Source organism: Camponotus floridanus, unplaced genomic scaffold (genome assembly GCF_003227725.1).
Source record: "Camponotus floridanus strain SB8 unplaced genomic scaffold, Cflo_v7.5 scaffold460, whole genome shotgun sequence".
Lineage (NCBI taxonomy): Eukaryota > Metazoa > Arthropoda > Insecta > Hymenoptera > Formicidae > Camponotus > Camponotus floridanus.
In genome coordinates this window covers 5,962-27,294 of record NW_020229615.1, presented here as the reverse complement: position 1 = coordinate 27,294, position 21,333 = coordinate 5,962, and the positions used below count along the sequence as shown (strand labels likewise).

At 32.0% G+C, this 21,333-nt stretch overlaps 1 long non-coding RNA gene across 1 annotated transcript; it reads right to left on the bottom strand.

Annotated features, from left to right (window-relative positions):
* Positions 1-556: 556 nt before the first annotated feature.
* LOC112639093 lies at positions 557-1,761 on the bottom strand. Its single transcript, XR_003123292.1, has 3 exons — positions 1,440-1,761; positions 672-691; positions 557-603 (listed from the first exon to the last, which is right to left on the bottom strand). It is a non-coding gene; the product is annotated as an uncharacterized LOC112639093 (long non-coding RNA).
* Positions 1,762-21,333: the final 19,572 nt, after the last annotated feature.

Sequence of the window (21,333 nt, the reverse complement as noted above, 5' to 3'; positions counted from 1 at the left end):
TCTCTATAGCATTCCTAAGGCGATATCTAGATATGGTTATTATTCGCGGTTGTTGAAGAAATTATCTCGCTGCAAGTATTCGTAGATCTCGATAAAATCTTCGTCCGTTAGTCCTGCGAGGGGTTGGATACTGCTTGGTAAGACTAGGTCCTCTGGTTCCGGGTAGAAATTTGGTTCAGGGGGATCCAGAACTTGACCTGGGTTGGATGGACCAGCCTCAGTTTCTGTGCTTTGTTCTATGGGTCTTCGTTCTTCCGGTATGGAAGGAAGATCTTCCGGTGTCCTGACCGGCGAGTAGCTGGGATCAGATGAATCCTGGAAGGGGGAGTAATTGGGCGATGGCGGCCTGGCTCTGGGCTGTTGTTCCTCTTGAAGAACCGCTGGAGGGTTTCGGGGAGGACGATAAGGGTATGCGCGGGAGGGCGCGAAACTACGCACTGGAGAGTACCTTGTTACTCTGCTTGTTAAGTCGTTCTCGTCGGCAAACAACTGACGAGCTGTAGGGAGCCTAAGTACCGACCGGGAGGCACGCCTGCGGCGTACACCAGCGGCACGGAGGGGAATTTCGCGTCCAACGGAAGAAGTTCGGCGGGGGTTAACCATCTACCGAGGGAATATGACTATTTAGTATATTTGATGCGATTGATTTAACACAAAAGGGGTTTACTTACGATGATGCGTAGAAAGGTACCTGTTAAGATGAATGGTTTTATAAGGTAAATGTAGTCACAGCAAGGTGGTTCATAGAGTTAGGACGAATAATACGGCTTAATGAATTATTGTGAGATAAACGAACGTAGATTATGATGGTATATCTCGCTCGTTCTCATGTAATGGTTGAAACGTTCGGCTATATACAGTTCATTGGGGTACAGCAATTAATGATTTATTTAATATATTTTGAATTTTTCAGGGGCATGCGGTTGCACCGAGAGGTCCGGAGATTCAGGGGGTACAGACAAGGATACGGGTAAGAGCGGCTGGCTTACTTCAGATAAGTATAAAATTCATAAAATGTTTTCGATAGTTAACTTGTAAGCCAGTGCATAAATTCTATTATTTCGACAGATCCTCTAGGAGCGAGTCTTAGATTCTGAGTCTAGTATCGATGTGCAAGACGTCACGTCACAGCGGCACAGGATCCACGGAGAAATTCTTTCAGAGAAGCTCTCCGTGAAAGCGGCAGAGGAGTAGAATTTACTACTCAATGCACATCGAGTGACTAACTCGAACGACGCTACACTCTAGGATACGCTTCGAGCGTTCTCAGAGGATCGGTTGAAATTTAAATAATTCAACTCGAAAGAAAAATTTAAAGTCTGTATACGGGCAAGTAAGATTCTGGGAAAATTGTCAATAGGCCTAGAATAAATCGAACTAATATACAAAGTTATTATCAAGGTTGATTAAGAATGATTATTATTTTATTATTTCCTTACCGGATGACGGGATCAATGGATGAATGCAGGCACCGCTGCTCCTTCCCTGGGTTGCTCGACCTCGGTGAGAACCTGAAGAAGTGGCAAGGCAGCGCAGAGAATGGCCAAAGAGTCAGAGGTTGCTGGATGGTAGCACTTTATTAAAGTGTTAATGTTGATACAGCTCTCTTAATAGAGATTGAGACTAAGTCCCGAAAGAAAAAATCAAAATCGCGACTAAGTTATTTTCGAATAAGTTAAGGTGTCCGGTAGGCTTCTAGGTTTTTCCTCTTCGAGAGCTGGAGATCTGATGGGCGTAGAGAGAGCTGAGACACAGGCGAGCTAATGGCGAGAGCTGTGTTAGAGGCTGACCGACTTGTCTAAAAGGCCGGAGAGAGCAGCTGGGGTGCCTTAAATACCTTCCTCTGGTTCGACGTTTAATGGTAGGGAGAGGAGGTGGGCCTCTTCGGTGATTGGTGGGTCGGCTGCTGGAGCTATCCCTTCCTGCTATGAGTTTGCGATGTGGTGGGTGAGAGTTTCGTGGTAGGGATTGCAAGTCTTGAGTCTTAGATTTATTAAATAATTTTAGAATAATTTTTAATAATGATTTTTAACAATCAGAATTTTTTATAATATCATATTTATGTCATTAGAAAATTTGAGTTCGATTTATAGCAATTGTTTAAATTTTAAGTGATATTTTGGTAAATTCTGATGTATTAAACCATTATTATTACAATGATTTTTACAATGGTGCATATATAGTTAAAATTAATAATTAGTGAAAATTAATAATTAGTAAATTAATAATTAGTAATAATTAGTAAAGAAAAATTTAGCATTTGGATTGCAGATTCTAACGCAACGGATGCGAAGATGGCTTATCTCTTTTTCTAAAAATAGATATGCTGGATGTCCTTCGAAGAATGCTCACTGCATTCTTTCTCTTTATAAGACACATTAGTAACAGTAATATTTTTTAATGAATTACCTTTTAAAATTCGTTTACGTGGTTTAAATTGGCATATTACACGTATTATTTCCAGGTTTAATAATTATCTTAAGACTAATTATTAAGATTTATCATTTACAAGATATATTTTTATTTATTTAATAAAGGCTTTAACAATTAGAATTTTTGTGGTTTTATATGTATATATTTTAAAATTTTCAAAGTCGACTTTTAATGATTACTCAAGTCTATGAATAATATTTTAATAAATTCTAATGCGTTAAGCCATTATTATTACAATAAATTTTACAATAAGAATATATGGAAATTAATTATCGCTTCGCTTAATAGTTATTATGTCGCTAAAAGAAATTTTATTCTTACAATTCTCGGAACAACGTATGAAAAAGCGGCTCGTTTTACTTCTAAGAATGATCACGACGGATGTGCTCGAAGAATTCATTGCACGCTCTACCGTGATCTTTTATTCAAGAGGTCTTTTGATTCTGACAATATTTTATTCTTTGAAGATTTTCATTTGGGCGACTTTTATATTAGCACATATATATATATATATATATGTATAGATATGTATTCGCATATTGCTTATGAAAATTGATTTCAGCAAGTTTTTACTGAATCGTATTTAATAATCATCGTATAAGATTAATAATTATTGTATAAAATCTTGGGGTTATTAATATTAATTATTTGTTAATATTCGTAATATATATATATATATGTTTTGTGTGCTGATTAATTTTGTCGCGGTAGCAGTCTATTATATCTCCTCCTTTGTTTTATTGTTAAATTTGTTACAAAATGTATATGCATATAGTATGCATATACATATAGGGATATTGTTGGACAAGTTAATATATATATGTTAATTTCTATCGCGAAACTTATTTATTATATTTATACCTTTATTTTATTGGATTTTGTTATAAAGTATATATGCGTATATGCGAATTTATTCAATTTACACGTCACATATAGTATGCATATATATGGGGATATTTCTGGACAGTTAATATATATATGTGTCAATTTCTATCGCGACGCGTATTTATTGTATTTATACCGTTATTTTATTGAGTTTGGTTATAAAATATATATGCGTATATGTAAATTTAGTCAATTTGTATGTTACATATAGTATGCGTATATATAGGGATAATTTTGGACAAGTTAAGATATATATTTGTAAATTTCCATCGCAACGCTTATTTATTGTATTTATACCTTTATTTTATTGAGTTTTGTTATAAAATATATATGCGTATATGTAAATTTATTCAATTTATATATTACGTATAGTATGCATATATATAGGGAGATTTCTGGACATGTTAATATATATATGTGTCAATTTCTATCGCGACGCGTATTTATTGTATTTATACCGTTATTTTATTGAGTTTGGTTATAAAATATATATGCGTATATGTAAATTTATTCGATTTATAGGTTACATATAGTATGCATATATATATAAAGGTGTATATTTTTATCTATTAATATATGTTAATTTTTCGTCCTGACGATTGTTTATTACGTCTCTACTTTTATTTTATTGGATTTTGTTATAAAATATGTATGCATATGTGTATATGTAGTCAGTTCATATGTCACATATAGTATGCATATATATGTATATAGAGGTATATGATACTGGATAATAGTATAATATTAATAGAGAATACTTTGTTAATGCTTAATTATAAAAGAGAAGTCGATGTATTAATTTGGTTTGCATTCATGCGAGCGCGAATTTAGATCTTCCCTCTGCCTTTAGGTCGGGAGAGGATGTTTAAAAATTCCAATGGAGATAACGCGACGTGCTGGACTTGGCCTTGCACGCTTGTTCGACTCGTAGAGTTATACGCATAATATTCTTTGTGCAATATTATTCGTAAGTACACGTATTATTTCTCTATTTCTCTCGTGTTTTCACGTTTTATTTCCTTTGACTTAATGATATATGTATATTATGCATGGTAAGAAGTTGCTGTCATTATATTCATTGTTGAAATTTTTTATTTTTATTTAATAAAGTTTTTGAATTTAGATTCTATTTTTCGAGTGTTATTTCACACGTTATGCAGCTGGGCCTTATTCATTTCTCGGAAGATTTTAGTCTTACATTATTAAATTTGCATATGTTCATATGCACGTATATATATATATATATATATATATATATATATATATATATATATATATATACGTATAAGAGTGCTCATATGTGAATGTTCGTGCATTTTACAATTGTGTATATACATTTTATATTCATAGTAGCTATAGATGTCCATCCTTAATATTATTATTTTATTAATTCAGGTGATACTTTTACCCGGTGAGTAGGAACACGAATATAGGGTGTCCATTTATTTTCGTCATATGAAGACTTACTAGTAAGTAATATTCTGACATAATTATACTTAATAAGGTTTAGTATTATGAAATTTTGTCATTAAAGTACTTGAAAAAAGGGGGATTATTATAGTTGAAAACTTTTTATATGAAGTGTTAATATTTTATAAGGCTTGGTACATGCATTCATATATAGAAGAGTGTGATCGTAAATGTTCATGGTTGATTTTTGATGATGTTCATTGGCCTTATTCTGATTTTTTAAATTATTTTAATCTAAATTTTATATTATTTTGTTCATTTATGCTAGTTGGTTTTTCTTTCTTTTCATTGGCTCATGTGTATATGCCTTAAGCATATAGATGCTATCCATTTTGTTATACTTAATGCTTTGCAAATTTTTATAAAATATTGACAGCCTCGTGTTAGAAATTATTATTCTTATGACCAAATATTATTTTACATTAATTTTTCAGGCATCCAGGAGGGGGGTCATGTGACTTCGTCATATAAGGTATTCTTATTTGATTTTCAGGTAAGATCAATTTAAATTATTATTTGTGTTGTGGGCCGCTAGTATTTGGTTAAATTTCGTTATTAGCTTATTATAAGTGAATATTTTATTTGTTAAGGTTTTATTATTCATTTATTATTGGTTATAAGTGTGGATGCATATATATATATATACATATATATATATATATATTCATGTGTATAGTTGTTAGAATTATTTTGTAGAATTTGAAGCTAGATTTTACTACCAAAATTTTGTTTCTGAAATTTTTTAATCATTAATATTTTTATTAATTTATGGTCTAAGAACATATATTCATTTTTATTTGTTTTTAGGTGTCAACAGGTTTAGCAAGAAAAACAAGCAGTGCTGAATTAAAATGTTGATGGTCAAGGATATATTATTATTTCTAAGGGTAAGTCTTATTAAAATTTATGCAAATTCATTATTGTTATTATTATTATTTGCATTTAAGCAATTTCAATTTTAATCATAGAGAATTATTAGTACCATATAATTTATTAGTTTTATCAATTGTTAAATTTTGGTTATTATCTTACGTTTTTATTTATAATTTTGTCTTTACAAGTTTCATAGGATATTTATTAAATATTCATTGTTAGTTGGGGATTAATATATATATATCTTGTAATTATTCAATGGCACTTAAATTATATTATTATAAATATTTTAACATTTATTATTCTTGTATTTGTTATGTTATCCTTGTGACGATATTAAGTCGGATACTAGTAATTTTGATTTTAATGATATTATTTAGAGGGAGAGTTCGTTTGATATTTATACGATTTTGTTTTGTATTTCGATTATTAGTATCGCGATATTATTTAGTGCATAGCTATTATTTATTTGGTTTTATGATTTATAGGTTATACTGGGAGCAGTATATCGATGGTCAATGGAAAATAAAATATTATCGTCGTGAGGGGTTACATCTATATACCCAATATGTTGGAATTATTATCCCAGAGATGTATACGAGAGCATTTTCACCCAATTTGGACGTCATTTTTTTGATGAATTAGTCGACTAGTGTGGTGATCTACTTGGTCATGGTATCATGATTATATTATTTTTATAATTCTATTGTAAAAGATCTCGAAGTTACAACACTTTTGTTTGGTAAATTTGATTGTTAGCATCATATTTATACTTCTAGTGAGTAGGGACTGTTATTTTAGAACTATATACGGGAGCATATTAGGACGTGTACTTATTTTGATTAATTAATCGATTAGTACGTTGATCTACTTGGTAATGGGATCACAATTATGCCCTTAGTATATCTCTATTGTAAAAGATATCGAAGTTACAAACATTTTAAATTTTTGTTCATGGGGTTGCCTTTAAAATTTTACTGCTAGAATAATCACCGGGGAAGCTACTAGAAGGTCGTCAGATTTTTATCGTTAATCTTTATTCGTTTAATGAATTATCCTAACAAAGTCTACGCCAAGTATTGGCTTTATTTTGTATTAATTGTTTTATTTCTTTTACAGGTTACCGAATGGGAGCGTACATGTATTTATATACGGGGAGGAAGAGGGTTGATGGATCAACATTTCTACGTCGAAAATTATAGGGGTTGTTTCAACGCATAATTATATATATATATATATATATAAACATATATATATATATATGTTTTTGGTTAAGACATCGGTGTTGTAAGGATTTTTGATTATATAAGTATTTTTAATGGTACTGTTATAAGACGTACTATTAATATTATGTTATTATATTTTTACGCGTTTAAATATTTAATTATTATATTTTAATTATTTGAAGGCGATTGTGTTGCTCTTTGTGATTATATAATATGTTTTGCCTGTCATGTCCTATGCATATTAATTATTTAATCAATTCTGTCAAGTAACTTATCAAGTCTGTCGTTAAAATTTAATTATTAAATTTTATCGTTAATATTTGATTCTTCCAATTATATTTTATTATTGATGTTTCATTAAAATTTTGAGATTCGTTAACTAATTAATTTTCTTTTTCAGGTGCAGGACTACCGCGGCTTTACCTTTGAATGATATTTGGATTTGTCGATGTCGAGGTGGATGATTATTAAAAATCGCTCACATCGCGGGATTTTATATAGATCTTGATTGTTAGTATTAATTTCTTTTTAGAGGTAGTTAAGGAATACAAGGTTTAAAATTATATTATTAATTAACAGGAATGTGCATACGTATATGTATCAAAATTTTAATATTGGTTTGTATGTCTTAAGATATTAATTTTATAAACGGCATACACTAAGATTTTATAAACGTCGATACTTTTGCTTTATATAAATGAAATATTGAATTATCATTAATCATATAATAATTTTAAATTTTGATTAATGCATTGAGATTTCGATTGTTCATATATCAAAATGATTTTATCTAATTTATTACAATTTGTTTAGGAATACTGTTGCTGGAAATATCTTTTATTAATTCTCATTGGTCAAAGCATTGATTTCTCAAGGGATTATTATTTTGTCTTAGTTTATTCGCGATATCCGTGTAGGACAAAAATCGTCGTGTTTAATATATGTACATGTATGTGTATTAATTATATTTATATATTTTTCCTACACGTTATTAGAGAATATATATATATATATTCATTGGGGAAAAGGAAGCTTATAAATCATTTCATATTTATGGTTTGATAATCATAAAGAAATTACATAAGTAAGCGTAAATGTTTCCCTTTGTTTTATTATTGTATATATTTATAATGTTGACTTATTATTTCTTTTGTTATTACAAGGGATCCTATATATGTATCTATTAATTATACGAATTTAATTTTCTATTACATGGCGATTGATTATTATTGTTAGTAATTTGCTTTACGCGTATTTATTTATAATTAGGTTATGTAATATATGCATGTGTCCGATTTAAATATTATTAAAATTTATGTCCTTGGTTATTGGTTGGACATTTGTCATGAAATAATTTAATATTAATGTGCAGCGTTAAATTGTGAATTTTTATATTTTGATTATATTATCTTGGAGGGTCATTATCCTCTTCAATTATTTTATAAGAAATTGTATATAGACCTTTTATTAATTACGATTGTTCTTTTTCAGGTTTCTAGTGGTGAAGATCTACATTTAAGAGAGAGTTTACGTGGAAAAAAGAGAGAGATGTTCAAGCCCATGATTTATGCTACAAGATTCCAACGATATATATAAGCATAGACGTTCTTATTATTATTATGTTTTATTTATTCTGTTGGTTCAACAAAATGGTTTATAAATCAATTTTATTTCATTGGAAAAAAAAAAACTCTTATTAATTTCTGGTTAGCACATATTATATTTATTTAATAAATTCTGTATGTCATTTATTCAATTTATTCTCTTGAATTTTAAGTCATTATATTTATAAATTTTATTGATGATTATAAGGTACATTTTGTTGTTCCGTTTTGTGTATCTATGTGTATGTCTTATTTAATAATTAGGTTGGTAGAATTAACATAGTGATTTTACTTCAATATATACATTTGTGTGTTAATAGAATTAATTATAATCAATATACGTATAGTGTATATATAGTTTAAATAAGGTATAATTTGAGTAATATTTAAGTCTTATAGTTTTTCTAAATAGTAATGGGAATGTTAGACGCGAAATTTCGGATATATATGTATATATATAAGAGACGGTATTTATACATACTTAAAAATGTAATGTTATTTTAACAAATCTGTTGGTCGTGGTATTAGAGTTTATTATTAAAAGCGTCGTGTGTAAGAGTTATAATTTTTCTTTTGAACGTATTGTACGTTTGTTCTCGGTTATTTGTTCGTAATGTAATGAGTACGTATTTTTACTGAGTGGCTTTATATGAATATATATATGTCACTATTATAAAGACGATTTTATTTAGTTTTTGTGCAGAGTTTATTTTATTAATTATTTGTATTAAGCATTTTTGCTTATAAATCAAGTCTTTGCGTCTCCCTTTATATGGTTAGGTCCTTAAGGTTATATTGTTAATAATTATTTAAAAGGGCCTTGTGGAGTAATTCCATTAATGCTAATCGTTGAGGGTTTTAATTCTTACTGTATAAGAGTGTTTCTTGTCTCTACTGGAAAATATGGGATTATTAGATTTGGCTTATCGATTGGTTTCCTTTACAGATTCTTAAAATTGGGGATCTATGTACGAGTATACGCGTATAAGGCGGAAAATATTCTAACTATTTGAAGAGTGCGGATTATATATACTTATCGGAAAGATAATCGATCTTACACTTTACGATACTTTAACTAGAACTTAAATCTATTCTACGTAAGTATATATATTTTCTTTTTCTTTTCTTTCATATATTGTTTTTTTTTTGTTATTTCATCTATTGCGTTTTTTTGTTGACAAAATGAATCGTTATCGAATCTGTTTCATTACGATTGATTATTCGAATAATGAGAGATATTTGTAAATATCTATATATTTTAGATTTGAACTTCTTTACATTATTATGGCTTTATGATTTTTAATATAGTTAATTAAAGTTTATTCAATAAGTTTCCAATGATAACGGTTAGGTTCATTTTGTTAGATTTTGTCTATATATATATATATATTTAAATATATTTGCTAATGCCGGTTTTACGGTTAGTTCTACTAGTATAACGAAATTTTATATAGAGTAATAACGATATGATAATATTATAACATTTTATTGATATTTTCTATAATTTTCAGGTATTCTGTAGCGACTTTCAATGAGTGTACTACACATATGCTATCATCGAGGGACAGATATATATATATAGACATTATTATATAACAATAGTAGGTAAAGATTATGATATAGATATAGTTTTGGAATTTTAATATGCGATATAGTATAATATAAAGATTTTGAAAATTTTTGTTGCGGGACGTAACACTACTGAATTACATAGAAATGAATGATTTTAATCCGAATAACGCACGCCTATACGACGTAATAACGTGAATTAAACGCTTTTTTCCGGGATATCATATGATGATGCAAACTACTGAATTACATAGAAATGAATGATTTTAATCCGAATAACGCACGCCTATACGACGTAATAACGTGAATTAAACGCTTTTTTCCAGGATATCATACAATGATGCGAAATTCTGAACTAACCAGAAATAAAAACTTTCTTTCCGAATAACGCACGTCTATACGACGTAATAACGTGAATTAAACGCTTTTTTCCCGGATATCATGCAATGATGCGAAATTCTGAACTAACCAGAAATAAAAACTTTCTTCCCGAATAACGCACGCCTATACGACGTAATAACGTGAATTAAACGCTTTTTTCCGGGATATCATACAATGATGCGAAATTCTGAACTAACCAGAAATAAAAACTTTCTTTCCGAATAACGCACGCCTATACGACGTAATAACGTGAATTAAACGCTTTTTTCCGGGATATCATGCAATTGTTACGTCCCGCTACAAAAATTTATTTTAAATATATAATCAATATATAATCACATTACATTACTACTTATATACTCTCTCGAGTTAGTTTTTTGCTATTATATAATCGAATAATAATATAAAATTATAGAAGATCAAAATGCTGTATTATTCATACAAAGAGAATATTTCTAAAAATACTTCATTCACTCTTTATATGAAGAAAACTCAGTTATATTTAATTATTCTATATAATGAACCCACATTACATGTGCAAAAGATTCTTTAAATTCATATTAAAACTCTATAGTAAATAGCACATTGATCTTCTTGCCTTATTTTTCATAAAATATAAATTGCAATAAGCCTGCATGGCTTAAGAGATGAAACGCGCCTATAAAACTTCAACACTATTTACTCTCAATGCGCCTATATAACGTTGATCATATATACATACAGTAAAATTCTATATTAAATACTTTAATACTAATCTTATATTATTTTCAGCTCTTATAAGGGGATCAAAAACGCTATAATACAAATAATTCACTCTAATTACTGCTATTACAATATTCTTTCGCCTAGAAAAGCATTATAATTCATATTAAATAGCCTTATTGATCTTCCTTCTATTAAGCGCCTGCAAAACCGCAGCCGTTTATACTCTTAAAGCGCCTACAGACTCTATATCGTATATACAAACGCCTAAAAACTTATACCTTTAATACAGTATAAGCAGCGCCTACAGAATAGTAACCTCTTATACTTTTAAAGAGCCTGCAAGACTTCAACCCTTTCTACATGGGATGGTAAAGTCAATTCCTACTTTACCGACCAAGGATAAATGATAATATAGGAAATTCCTACCTTACCGACTGATGATAAAACAGATTTCTACTTTACCGACTCTTTGTTACCGACACTTTTCTACCTTACCTACCTATGGTAACTTACCAACCCAACGACTTACCGACCTACCAGTTACCGACGTTCTACCAGGAGCATACCTCTTTTATGAATATGCTACCCTGATACTTTAAAATTTTAAAACTTTAATTTTAAAGATATTAACCAACAAACATATATATATTTATATATATTCTTTCACTAGGAGCATGCCTCTTTCATATACATGCTATCCTAATACTTTAATTTTATTTAAATTCAGAAGTTACCGACATACTAACTTACCGACTTACCGACGTATACCTCCTATGAGAATATACTATCCTGATACATTATAAATCTTTAAACCCAAATTTTGAGGACCACAGCCGAATATTTACACATGTTTTTACATAATTCCATATATTTTCGACTCCCTAATCTATAGGGAGGTCCAAATGTTAAATTCCATTATTCTTACAAATTTTGAAGTCTTGTTGGTAAAACATATTTCTTATACGTACACATACTATAGATACTTTTATTTAGCCGTCTACATATACTATATATGCGTTACTAAATACGCATATTCATATTGTTTATAACAAAGATTCGACCATGAGCTCATCAGTTAAATAATTTATAATAATTTAAAGATAAGCCGATGCGATAATTTGGCGACGCAAATCTATTGTAATCGAAGGACACCTGTCACATAAATTATACGAAAAAATATCGAATGTCACTGATAACCTTCAAGAAAAATATCAAGTATCAGAAGAATTGTTGCCAAAAGTGACTCATCGATGACTCACCGCATCCGGTTGCATCAGAATTTTTGCTACTTCCTGATTGGCTACTCTACTTCCCCCACCACCTCAAGACCCAAAAACGGGGACGCAATCATCATTCAAACGCCTACGCAAAATTGCGCACGCATCACCCTTCTACCGATGAAAAGCTGCGCACGCATCCAATTTTAAGAGGGGAACCAATCATCAGAGACTCCGCCCTGCGAAAAGGAACCTGCTCCCACTCTGCGACAATTGCCCAAAAAGTAGGAATCCCGTTATAAAAACCCATGCAGAGCGACTCTCTTCGCATTTGACACTTAGCTCTTTCGAATTATAAAATCTGTACTACACCAGCGACATATCTAGAGCATCAGACGCTTTGCTCTTTTGATCCCAAAAATCCACGTCACATCTTCGAGATATCACGAGACTCTACAGAGCCAAAAATTATAAGAGCAGTCGAATCTTTGACTTTCCACTTTCGGAAGCAAAGCAAATAAAGTTATTTTAAAATCTTCGAGTGTCACTTGTCATTGGCTCCTTCAACTCTCCTACAGCGACGTCACCGAGGTAGACTGTCCTCCCTGGAGATCTTCAACTTTACTCTGCAGTACTCATTGGTAAGTACATATTACTTTTACTTATTACTTACTTCTATTCTCATTCGCTCTCGTGGTATTCTATTAAACTATTCTATTAAACTATTCTATTAAACTATTCTAGTAAACTATTATCTTTCATCAACAACCAATCAAATTATTCGGTTGAATTATTAAAGACTCATTAAAAAGCTTCATTATAAAGACGAATTTATAATCGCTTTCAATTTCCGAACAGACCTTCTTAAGTACATTCATGAAAATCACATATAATGGTAGTATGTCTGTCTCTTTTTATCACTAGATTCTCGGCGCGAGATTCAAACGAATATTATTAAAGGAATCATTTTAACTATTTGATTGAAGGCTAAGCAAGCCGATACGGTATTTATCCTTCCATTTTCCAGTACCTCTGTATTCCTTCAGCTTTATAATAAACGAAATAAAAAGCAATCTATTTCCCTACCTACCGAAAGTCCAGAAATTTCTACGAATCTACATATATTTTTCATGTATAATATATAAGGAGTTGGGGAACCTGCCATTTTATTTTACCATATTTCATGGCAGTCCGCCATTTTGTGAACAACTTTCAATAGTACATCGCATATTCTTATTGAAGCAATTTGCCAATGATTTAATTCACTTTTATTGACTTTATTATTTTATTTCATTTTAACAAATTAATTAATTTATTTTATTTAAAATTATATTTGTATGACTCATCGTCGTATGACTCATCATATAATTTATTGAAATATTCTGTTAACGAACACCTGCTGTATGACTCATCATCGTATGATTCATCATTGTATGACTCATTTTTATTTTATTTTATATTCGTATGATTCATCATTGTATGACTCATCATAAAATTTATTATAATAATTAAATTCATTTATTAAATTAAAATCTTTTATTAAATTGAACATTTGGCAATTTGAATTATTTTAATTTGAATTATTTTATTTTATTATATGAAACATTTTATTCAAATCAATTGATTTCTTGTATTTCATGAACTGTTGCCGCATCTGCGCGATACTTTACCGCTGCATCTGCGCAACTCTATTTTAATTATTTGCGATGGTATATAATTAACATGTCTCCTTATATGATCTTCTCTCTCTAATATACTGGACAGCTTCATCTTTCTCTGATCTGCTATATGTACCAACGACCAAGGAGAGAAACCAAAGAATAAATATGTACTAAAGGATATTAAATAAATATACAAATTTGTACTTTTCCTACAATAAAGTGAATCTTTATTTCTTAACACGCACGATCCACAAGCATAATCCTTCGGAAAGCAGATAAATCCAGCGATCCAATCAAAGCAGTTAGGTCCAGAGCTCCCGGCGATCCCGAGGTATAGCCGGCATTGCGCAGGTTGCCTCAAAAGATAAATTGGGAGACGCACTTCGCTCATCTGTATGGTAAGCCCAGCAGGTCTGATCCTAGAATCAGAGAGTGAGGGAATAGTTACCGAAAACTGGAGAAGTAAGACGTAACAATCAAAAATGGTGGCAGCGATGGGATCTGCCTAAAGGACCGATAAAATCTGCTGAAAGGATCGATAGGATCTGCCAGGATCTGAAAATCTGCAAAGAGGATCTGTTAACACGATTGTGCTTAAAGGAAACAAGTGCGCTCATCTGAAAACATACTACCACATTCTACGGAAGAAATCAAGAGGATTCAAAAGAAGATTAAAACTCAAGAAAGATTAAATCAAGAGGAAACATTTCATCAAGAAAATTAATAATGCAGACACGCTCAAGCTCAGCCAGCTCAGTAGCCGCAGGAGCTACGAAGAAATCATATACGCCAGAAGAAACTGATTATTTTACAAAGAATGAGCGAGAAGGAAAGACAATTAAAGGAACAAGCCGATGCTTTACAAATTAAACAAGATCGATTAACAAGGATGCAAGAAGAAATGGAACATCAAGAAACACCAGCCATGAGTGAATTACTCTCTTCTATGAACACTATAGTCAACCAAATGGAAAAAATCAACTCTCGAATTGCACGATTGGAAATTTCACAGGGAGAAAATAAAAATATTCATCAAGATACGGAACGATTAAATTCTCGACACGATTCTCAGTACTTCGACATGATGGATCAACCATCTCCGATAAGACTTAAAGATGCTATTGATACAATTCCAAAATTCGACGGTCACAAAATGTCCGTTTACCATTTCAGCAAAATCTGTATACGAGCCCTCGAATTAATACCTCAATATCACGAATATCATCTCGTACAATTAATTATTAACAAACTACAGGGACACGCCTACGCGGCCATAGAAGGAGACGAATATCATACTGTCCTGGAACTAACCAAAAGATTAAAATTGCTTTTTGGATCAAACAAATCAGTTGATCAATATCGAGGAGAACTAGCTAACGTATACATGAAACAAAACGAAAATATTTTTGATTATATTTCTAGAGTACAAGAATTGCGAACAGCAATTATAGACGGAGAAACAGATTCATTTGGAAATATAGATGAACAAACGAAAGAATCTATCGAAGCAGCAACGTTGAATAGCTTCATCAACGGACTCCCTTCTGATCTGCTAGTACGAGTTAAATTAGAGCATCCACATAATTTCAAAGATAGCATAAGCATTGCTGTCCAGTTATCAAAAACTATAGAAGCAGAAAATATTCGCAAGCGAACTTTCCTTCGCCCGAATTTCCAGCCTCGCGCTGATCCTCCGAATAACTCCTCTCGTTTAAATTATTATTTTAATAAAAATAAAATAGGTGGCAGTGATAATCGCTCTAACGGACTTAAACCTTCACCACCGCCACTACCTTCAAACTCTTCAAGGCCGTATGCACCGATGGAACAAACCCGTCAAGATTTCCAAACCAAAATCTGCCGATACTGTAAGACACCTGGACATCTAATACAGGAATGTCGAAAATTAGCCTATCGAAAGGCTCTTGAAGGAAATCAACTTAATAATTCGGGAAACCAGCAAGGCGTTCCGCAAAGAAGCGACGTCCGACGGAACGACCTGCAAAAAGGACGTCCGACTTATCATATAAAAAGAGCGGCAAAAGCAAATCCACCTCAAGAAAAGGAGACACAACCCTCAGAGTCTGCCAAATAAATGATAAACGGAAATCTACGCACTTAGCCACGGTGACATTATCTTCCTCTGAATTGATTACGGATTGCAAATTTATGATAGATTCAGGATCTGGCTTGAATCTTATTAAACGAAAATGTTTAAAACCTCATGTTTCTCTCGACATGAGTAATCTTTTATATTTACAGGGAATATCTCCTGAAACTGTCGTCACCTTAGGTGCTATCTCTATATCGATACTTGGCAATCTCACGGAATTTCACGTCATATCGGATTCTATAGGATTTCCACAGGATGGAATATTGGGCCATAAATTTTTGGAAGAACGAGCTGTCATAATAAATTATCGAGACAAATACATACTACTGTGTCCAAAAAGTAAGACCAGTTTTCAATTTAAATCGCGCGAGTAAACCGCACATCATAAATATTTTTTTCTAAGTTGGCGGCATTGTGACAGACATCTGTGACAAATTTCATGTCAAAACATTCATTACTTTTTGCTTTACGCTTGGTTTTGTACAACGCTAAAAGTGCATTCGGCGATTTTTACAATATGTCTAATTATATTGAGCAAAGAAGTTGCATTAAATTTTGTTTGCGGAATGAAATTTCGGGTGCAGAAACGTTCAGGATGTTGCAGAAAGCTTTCGGGGACCATGCTTTGTCGGAAAGGAATGTCCAAAAGAATGACCGAAAAGATCACGCCAAAGTCGATCGAAAATCAAGATCATGTTGACAGTTTTCATCGATTATCGTGGTGTTGTCTATTCAGAATTCCTTCCACCCGGCCAAACCGTCAACAAAGAGTATTATTTGAGTGTTATGCGTCGTTTGCGAGAAGCTATTCGCAAGAAGAGGCTAGAATTGTGGGCAAATAATTCTTGATTTTTGCATCACGATAATGCACCTTCTCACACTGCACTCGTTCTTCGTGACTTTTTCGCCAAAAATTCGATCCATATCGTTCCACAACCACCGTATTCGCCTGATTTAGCACCGTGTGACTTCTGGCTATTCCCGAAACTCAAAAGACCACTGCGGGGAAATTGTTTTGAGACGATAGAAGAGATACAACGTGAATCGCTACGCGCTCTGAAAGCCATCTCGGAAGGCGACTTTAATTCTTGTTTCGAGGACTGGAAAATACGTTGGCATAAGTGTAATGTGTCGAGAGGGGATTACTTTAAAGGCGACGAAATAGATTTGGAAGAATAAATAAATATTTTTTGAAATAAATAAAAACTGGTCTTACTTTTTGGACACAGTAGTACAACACGAGGATACGAGAATACCGTTTTCAAAATCTGGTGCAATACGACTCAAAGGGAGAACAGTAACTCCTTGTCATTTTTACATTGCTAATCCAGAGAAACGGACTGGATACGTGCCTCGTCAGACTCCAGTAAAAGGAGTATACTTCGGTGAAGCCGTCGTTAATAATTACGATGGAAAAGCTTACATGCCAATATTCAATACTTCCGAGGAAGAATTGATTTTCCACATTCCTCTTATTCAATTGCAAGATTATGATACTTGCGATTCAGTCGATAATTCTAACGGAACCCGAGGGCTTTCCGAAAGATTAATCGAACCTCTGTATTCTGAAATATGCGAACCTCGAGAGGATTTCGCCAAGGGAATAGATAATCCCATATACTTTAATCAAGCTTCACCAGAATCAAAAGATAGAACAGCCGACATTATAAAACTTCTACGTCTCGAGCATCTGAACCCAGAAGAGTCAGATAGTATTCAATTATTAGTGTATAAACACTCCGATAGATTTCATCTACCCGATGAACATCTTCAAGCTACTAATGCAGCCCAACATCATATTCCCACTATTAATGAAGTGCCTGTTCACACTAAGCAATACAGATTTCCTCCTGTGCATAAAGAAGAGATCAATCGACAAGTGAATGAATTATTATTATCTGATCTTATAGAAGCTTCCGCTTCTCCTTATAATTCTCCTTTATGGATTGTTCCTAAAAAACCAGACTCTCAAGGAAATAAAAGGTGGCGAATGGTCATCGACTACAGGAACCTTAATGAGAAAACTATAGGAGATGCATATCCTCTTCCGAATATAACGGATATATTAGACCAACTCGGGTCAGCAAAATATTTTTCTATATTGGATTTAGCATCCGGTTTTCACCAAATACCTATGGCATCTAAAGACGCTCACAAAACTGCTTTCTCCACACCTTATGGACACTATCAATTCAAGCGAATGCCATTTGGATTAAAAAACGCGCCTGCAACGTTCCAGAGACTAATGGACAACGTTCTTTCAGGACTTCAAGGGAACGAATTATTTGTTTATATGGACGACATCGTCATATACGCAAGATCTTTAAGAGAACACGAGATTAAATTTGAAAGATTAATGCAGAGATTAAGAACTGCAAATTTAAAATTACAGCCAGATAAATGCGAATTCTTAAGAAACGAAGTCATGTATCTAGGACACATTATCGGATCCGACGGAGTTCGACCCGATCCTGCTAAAGTAAAAGCTGTAATGAATTTTCCAATTCCAAAGAACCCAAAGAATATTAAACAATTTTTGGGATTAGCTGGATATTACCGGAGATTTATTCCTAATTTCTCTAAAATCGCAAAACCATTAACTGATCTTTTAAAGAAAGATAAAAAATTCCAATGGACAGAAAAACAAACTGAAGCTTTTGATATTCTGAGAAATTCATTATGCTCAGAACCTATTCTGCAATATCCAGATTTTTCTAAACCTTTTGTATTGACCACTGACGCATCCGGATATGCCGTCGGAGGCGTACTCAGTCAAGGAATAATAGGGAAAGATTTACCCGTCGCTTACACGTCACGTGTATTAAACTCTGCAGAACAAAAATATTCAACAATAGAAAAGGAATGTTTAGCTATTGTCTACTGTGTAACTCATTTTAGACCATATTTATATGGAAAAATCTTCACTATAGTAACAGATCACAAACCATTAGTATGGTTGCATTCTATTAAAGACCCTTCTTCTAGATTATGGAAATGGAGAACTAAATTATCTGAATATCAATACGAAATACGATATAAAAAGGGAACTTTAAATAATAACGCTGACGCTTTATCAAGGAATCCGCCTATTAATATTGCTATCCCTGTATTCGCAGTAGAAGAGGAAGGAAACCATTCTTCAGACGAATCAATATTCTCACATCGACCACAAATTCCTCGCAGGAAACGAATCACGGATACTGGTCAGATACCTACAAAATCTCTAGCTCAAATTGAACCGCCGGAAAGGGATCGTCCTTCCGAATACGAAAATATAAGTAACTACAGCAATCGAGAAGTTACCATTGAAGAAGTTCCAGACTCAGAAGATAGTCAAGACAGAGCAACCTCAACGCACTCTGATGTAGATTATGCTGACATATTTGATTCTAATATTGTGCCTTATGGACAAGCACACCACACTCCTCCTCCTAGGAGCACAGCTCGAATACGAGAGACTCGAGATAATCTATTAAAACAAAAAGATAATCATGTGATATTTATATATTTAAATGGAACACCTTATGATAATGGTGCTAAATTATACCAAGAGGCAAATTTACTCCCTAAATACGAAGGCTTAACTTACGAAAGAGCCAGAGTAAATACTGTAAGGTCTAATACATTAATCGCTTTACCAATAAAATATAATGATCGCATTTGAATAGAAGTGCAAACATTAAAAAATTGTTTATGTTCTCTCGTAGATGTTGTCAGAGAACTCGGACTTTCTTCCATAAGTATCAGTAAAACATATTACTTCGACGATTTACCATGGTCTTACATATTTAATCAAATCAAAAAACATTTACAAGAAATGTCTATCGACGTAACTATTTGTCTAAATTTAACTCAAACACCTGATATTGAGAAACGTCAATCATTAATTTTGGAAAATCACGCCTCAGCCCACGGTGGACACAAAGGCGTTACAAAGACTTATAATCGCATTAGACCACATTATTTTTGGAAAACCATGAAACAAGATATTCAAGAACTTATTCGCACTTGCCGCGATTGTCAATTAAAGAAGTTAACAAGAGTGAAAACAAAACAACCTATGGTTATTACCGATACTCCTGGAAATGCATTCGATAAAATTTCTTTAGATATTATGGGACCACTCCCTATAACTAATAATAATAATCAGTACATATTAACAATGCAAGATTTATTAACCAAATATTCAGTTGCAGTACCTTTAAAAGAAGCTACATCTTTAACTATCGCTGACGCTTTTACTAAAGAATTTATTTGTATTTATGGTGCACCTCGCGCTATTTTAACTGATCAAGGTACCAACTTTTTATCCGCTTTAATGCGACAATTAACAAAGAGATTTAATATTCAACATTTTAAAACTACAGCATATCATCCTCAATCGAACGGATCTTTAGAACGTTCACATCATGTATTAACAGAATATTTAAAGACTCAAATAGATACGGAAGATAATTGGGATGAATATTTAAAACTTGCTATGTTTTCATATAATACCAGCGTACATGAAGGAACAAAATATTCACCGTACGAATTAGTTTTCGGTCGCATAGCTCGACTACCTTCTTCTCATCATATTATAGAAGAAAATATTGAACCAACGTATTGTTACGTCCCGCAATAAAAAATTTTCAAAATCTTTATATTATACTATATCGCATATTAAAATTCCAAAACTATATCTATATCATAATCTTTACCTACTATTGTTATATAATAATGTCTATATATATATATCTGTCCCTCGCTGATAGCATATGTGTAGTACACTCATTGAAAGTCGCTACAGAATACCTGAAAATTATAGAAAATATCAATAAAATGTTATAATATTATCATATCTTTATTACTCTATATAAAATTTCGTTATACTAGTAGAACTAACCGTAAAACCAGCATTAGCAAATATATTTAAATATATATATATATATAGACAAAATCTAACAAAATGAACCTAACCGTTATCATTGGAAACTTATTGAATAAACTTTAATTAACTATATTGAAAATCATAAAGCCATAATAATGTAAAGAAGTTCAAATCTAAAATATATAGATATTTACAAATATCTCTCATTATTCGAATAATCAATCGTAATGAAACAGATTCGATAACGATTCATTTTGTCAACAAAAAAAACGCAATAGATGAAATAACAAAAAAAAAAACAATATATGAAAGAAAAGAAAAAGAAA